We start from the raw sequence: 6,258 nt of genomic DNA, 5'->3' as shown, positions 1-6,258 counted from the left end.
ACAGACAGACAGACAGACAGACAGACAGAGACAAAGAGAGACAGAAGCCAAAACAGGCTCTAGGCTGCCAGCACAGAGCCTGATGCAAGACTCAAACCCACAGACCAAGAGATCAAGACCTGAGCTGAAATCGGATGCTTAACCGAGCCACCTAGGTGCTCCAAGGGGGAGAGAATCTTAAGCAGCCTCCAGGCTCAGCACGGACCTGGTCACAGGACTTGATCTCATGAACCATGAGATCATCATCTGAGCCAAAATCAAGAGTCTGATGCTCAACTGACTGAGGCCACCCAGGTGCCTCTCAATACTATTTATTTATGCATGCACCTTCATTTCAATATGAATTTATACAGCATTGCAGATGGACACATGTCTACACCATGTACACAAAAACATTGGCGTTTTTTATGGACTATTAAGGATGATGGTCACAAAAGAAACACTAGGTTAAAGAAACTAATGTCTACCTTCCCCCAGAAGGTGTTAGAAATGATGTTCCCTGTTTATCTAAACTTAGAAGTTTAACAAGTCCATTGTTAAGATTATTGCCCCTGAATGAGTTCAGACCTATGGTTAACAGGTTATCAAACAGCTCACATCAGGCCACAGGGGTCTTCTATGTCAACTTCGAATGCATTGATGGTGCTGTGTAGTTTTTAATGTTTGTTTATTTTTGAGAGAGCTTGAGCAGGGGAGGGACAGAGAGAGAGAGAGAGAGAGAGAGAAAATATGAATCTGAAGCAGGCTCCATGACGTCGGTGCAGAGCCCAATGCAGGGCTCAGTCCCCTAACCATAAGTTCAAAACCTAAAGTAAAACCAAGAGTCAGATGCTTAATGAAATGTCCCACCCAGGCACCCCGATGGCGCTGTGTACTAGGAGTCCCTGATCCCATATTTACATCCTAGATGCTGTATTCCTTGATCCTAAGATCGTAAGTCTTGCCTGCTTGCCTTGCCTGCCTGAGACACCAGATGGCAGAGTTGGGTTCTACCGACTTGGACCTACTGTGGTATTAAGAGAATGTCAAGAAAAAGGAATCTCTAGACACTCAGTGGGGAGATTGGATTGCCACAGACCCCAAGGCTTGATCTATGGAAAGTCAAACAAGATCTGATTGACATGTTGACCACTTCTTATGAGGCACAGGATACCTGAAATAGCAGATTCTTTCAAAAGATCCATCACAGATCTCTGTGAGAAGACTGACACTAGATGAAACTGAGTATGTTCAGGATGGGGCAAGTTTTTAGGAAGCCTGAGCTTTCTAATAAGTGACTTCTCCATCCCCAAAGTTCCAGTCTTCAGATCTGGAAGCTATAAGAAGACCAGTGATGGATTGGATGTGGGTCTGGTCTTCTGACTTTCTGATTGTTTCATTCTCCTCTATTTTCCTCCATCCTGCTAAGTCTTAGGAAAGTAGCCAGCCAGCTATCAACATTGGAGTGCCTATGCCCCTCTGAATCAGCATCTAGTTTAAGCACATCCAAAGAGAGTGCTTAGATTATAAACATAAAGCTTTATCATAGTAAGATCTGGCCAAAGAAATCTGTAGACCTACATGCATATTATGGAAAATTAACCTACTAGGTATTCTGCTAGGCATATGTTCATTGACTCAGCCATTACCAAACATCTCTGAAATGGATGGAATTATTTATACCAATTGAAAGAAACAGTATAAAGGAGCACCTGGGTGGCTCAGTCAGTTAAGCATCCAACTTTGACTCAAGTCATGATCTCCTAGCTTGTGAGTTCGAGCCCCACCTCGGACTCTGTGGTGATAGCTCGGAGCCTGGTTCCTGTTTCTGATTTTGTCTTCCCCCCCCCCCCACTCACACTCTATCAAACATAAACATTAAAAAAATGAAACCGTATCTGAGAGGAAAAGAGCAATTACCAAGACTATGAGTCTCATCCCGAGTCCCTCACATAAGGTAAAGACTAAATGCCAGGATCTTTCCCCATAGCTTTTCCTTCCCCTGTATATTCATTTGTCTGGACACAGTCACTTATTTGCAGGGACCAGTGAACCAGGTAATACAGATGTGCAAAGTGGTTGCCAGTTCCAGGTAAAATGTGTGTTCAGGTAACTAGTATTCCTCAGCTTTTTTTACTTTCTGGATTTAACAGGTAGTCTCATGAAAGAAAGATTTCAGATTATCTCTAGTCTTAGCCCAAAATAAATTCCTGGGCATCCTCTACTAAACTTATTTTTTAAAAATTAAAAGTACAGTTGATATACAAGAGGAGTTTGGGGTGTTTAACGTAATGATTTGGTAATTCTATACATTACACAATGCTTGTCATGGTACGTGGAGCTACCATCTGTCACCATACAAAATTACTACAAGATTGTTGACTATATTCTTGTAATTTTCATCCCCATGACTTATTTTCGAACTGGAAGTTCATACCTTGTAAGCCCCTTCACCCATCTCCCCACTCCACCTCCCCTCTGGCAGCTACCAGTTTGTTCTCTGTATTTATGAGCCGCCTCCTTTTTTTTTTTTTAACTTAAATTCAAGTTAATTAACATACAGTGTAGTCTTGGCTTCAGAAGGAGAACCCAGTGATTCACCTCTTATATATGGCACTTAGTGCTTATCACAAATAGTGCCCTCCTTAATCCCTAAAACCCATTTCTCCCACCCCCCTGCTCACCTCCCTTCCAGCAACCCTCAGTTTATTCTCTGTGTTTAAGAATCTCTTACGGTTTGCCTCCCTCTGTTTTTTATTTTCTATTTCCTTCCCTTCCTCTATGTTCCTCTATTTTGTTTCTTAAATTCCACATATAAGTGAAATACTATACTTATCTTTCTCTGACTTACTTTACTTAGCATAACACACTCTAGTTCCATCCACATTGTTGCAAATGGCAAGATTTCATTCTTTCTGATCACTAAGTAGTATTCCATTGTATATACACAACATCTTCTTGATCCATCAGTCAGTGGACATTTGGGCTCTTTCCATCCTTTGACTATTGTTGATGGTGCTGCTACAAACATCGGAGTGCCTATGCCCCTTCGAATCAGCATTTTTTATCTACTGGGTAAATCCCTAGTTGTGCAGTTCCTGGGTCATAGGGGAGTTCTATGTTTAATTTTTTGAGGAACCTCCACACTGTTTTCCAGAGAGACTGCACCAGTTTGCGTTCCCACCAGCAGGGCAAGTGTTTGCCGTTTCTCCACACCCTTGTCAAAATCCATTTCCTGAGTTAATTTTAGCCATTCTGACAGGTGTAAGTGGTATCTTACTATGGTTTTGATTGGTACTTCCCTGCTGATGAGTGATGTTGAGCATCTTTTCATGTGTCTGTTAGTCATATGGATGCCCTCTTTGGAAAATGTCTATTCATTCTTCTGCCCATTTCTTCACTGGATTATTTTTGGGGGGGTGTTGAGTTTGGTAAATTTACAGATTTTGGATACTAACCTTTTATCGGATACACCATTTGTGAATATCTTCTCCCATTCTGTAGGTTGTCTTTTAGTTTCACGGATTCATTCACTATACAAAAGAATTTTTTTTTAAAGTGAGAAAGCACATGAGTACAGAGAGATAGAATCTTTTGGGGGGGGGGTCCATGTATATTTTATTTTTTTATTTAAATTTTACTTAGTTAACATACAGTGCAGCTTGGTTTGGGGAGTAGAATTCAGTAGTTCATCACCTACATACAACGCCCAGTGCTCATTGCAACCTGTGCCCTCCTTAGTATCCTCAGCCAGTCTGGCCCACATTCCACCCCCTCTTCCTCCATCACCCCCTCTGTTTTGTGTCCTTAAGAGTCTCTTTTGGTATGTTTCCCTCTCTCCTCCCTCCCCATCCCACTTCGCATATGTTCATCTGTTTCGTTTCTTAAATTCCACACTTAGTGAAATTGTATGGTATTCGTCTCTGATTAACTTAGTTCGCTTAGCATAATACATTCTATCTCCACCCGCATTGTTGCAAATAGAGAGATTTCATTCTTTTTGATGACTGAGTAAATACTTCATTGTGCATATATATATATATATACCACATCTTCTTTATCCTTCATCAATTGATGGGCATTTTTCAAAGTTTGGCTATTGTTGATAATGTTGCTATAAACATTGAAGTGCATGCCCCCCTTCAAGTCTGTATTGTTGTACCCTTTGGGTAAATATCTACCTAATAGTGTAATCGCTGGATCATAGGGTAGTTGTGTTTTCAGTTGTTAAAAGAGCCTCCATACTGATCTTCCAGAGGGGCTACTCCAGCTTTCATTCCCTCCAACAGTGCAAGAGGGTTCCCCTTTCTCTGCATCCTTGCCAACATCTGTTTTTTCTTGTTTGTTAATTTTAGCTATGCCGACAAGTGTTTGGTGGTATCTCACTGTGGTTTTGATTTGTATTTCCCTGATGATGAGTGACGTTTCATGTGTCTGTTGGCCATCTGAATGTCCTCTTTAGGAAAGTGTGTATTCATGTCTTCTGCCAAGTTCTTACCTGAGTTATTTGATTTTTGGCTGTTGAGTTTGGAAGTTCTTGATAGATTTTGGATCCTAACCCTTTATCAGATGTGTTTGCAAATACCTTTTCCCATTCAATAGGCTGCTTTTAGTCTTACCGTTTCCTTCGCTGTGCAAAAGCTTTTTATCTTGATGAACTCCCAGTAGTTGATATTTGCTTTTGTTTCCTTTGCTTTCAGCAACATATGTAATAAGGAGTTCCTACAGCCGAGGTCAAAGAGTTTGCTGCCTGTGTTCTCCTCTAAAAGTTTTATGATTTCCAGTCTTACATTTAGGTCTTCCATTTATTTGAGTTTATTTTCGTATGCGGTGTTAAAAAGTGGTCCAGGTTCATTCTTCTGCATGTAGCTGTCCAGGTTCCCAACACCATTTGGTGAAGAGACTTTTTTCCATTAGATAGTCTTCCCTGCTTTGCTGAACATGAGTTGGCCATACAGTTGTGGGTCCCTTTCTGAGCTTTCTATTCTGTTTTATGGATCTATATGTCTATTTTTTTGGTGTGTGTCAGTACCATACTGTCTTTTTTTTTCATAATATTTTATTGTCAAATTGTTTTCCATACAACACCCAGTGCTCTTCCCCTCAAGTGCCCTCCACCATCACCACATACTGTCTTGATGACTACAGCTTTGTAGTAAAGCTTGAAATCTGGAGTCATGATGCATCCAGTTTTTTTTTTTTTTTCAGGATTGCTTTGGCTATTCGAGGTCTTTTGTGGTTTCATACAAATTTTAGGATTGTTCTAGCTTTGTGAAAAATGGTGGTGGTATTTTGATAGAGATTGCATTTAATGGGTAGGTTGCTTTGGGTAGTATAGGCATTTTAACAATGTTTGTTCTTCCAGTCCATGAGCATGGAGTGCTTTTCCGTTTCTTTGTGTCCTCTTCAATTTCTTTCATAAGTCTTCTATAGTTTTCAGAATACAGATATTTAACCTATTTCATTAGGTTTATTCCTATGTATCATACTGTGTTTGGTGCAGTTGTAAATAAAATCGATTCCATGATTTCTTTTTCTACTACTTCATCCTTCGTGTATTGAAATGCAACAGATTTCTGTATGCTGATTTTTATATCCTGCAAATTGACTGAATTCGTGTACTCTAGCAATTTTTTGGTGGAGTCTCTGGGGTTTTTTACATGAAGTGTCAGGTTGTCTGCAAACAGTGAAAGTTTGATTTCTTAATTGCTGATTTGGATGCCTTTTATTTCTTGTCTGATTGCTGAGCCCAAGACTTCTAGTACTATGTTAAATAGTAATAGTGATGGTGGACATCTTTGTGTTGTTCCTGACCATAGAGGAAAGGCTCTGTTTGTTCCCATTGAGCATTAGAAAAGCCATGAATCTTTTGTATATGGCCTTTCTAATGTTAAGGTACATTCCATCTATCTCTACTTTGTTGAGGTGTTTTTGTTTGTTTGTTTATCAAAATGAGTGCTGCATTTTTTCACATGCTTTTTTTTGGTGTGCATCTATTGACAGGATCTTATGGTTCTTATGCTTTCTTTTATTAATGTACTGTACCATATTGATTTCCAAATATTGAACCAAGCCTGCACCCCAGGAATAAATCCCATTTGATAATTGTGAATAAATTGTCTTAATAAACTGTTGAATTAGATTTGCCAGTGTTTTACTGAGATTTTTTGCATCCATGTTCATCAGGGATATTGGTCTGTAATTCTTTTTTTTTTTTAATAGTTTATTGTCAAATTGGTTTCCATGTAACACCCAGTACTTCTCCCCACAGGTGCCCCC

Source organism: Suricata suricatta, chromosome 16 (genome assembly GCF_006229205.1).
Source record: "Suricata suricatta isolate VVHF042 chromosome 16, meerkat_22Aug2017_6uvM2_HiC, whole genome shotgun sequence".
Taxonomy (NCBI): Eukaryota; Metazoa; Chordata; class Mammalia; order Carnivora; family Herpestidae; genus Suricata; species Suricata suricatta.
The sequence above is the reverse complement of the archived record's forward strand: the minus strand, read 5'-3'. Positions refer to the sequence as shown.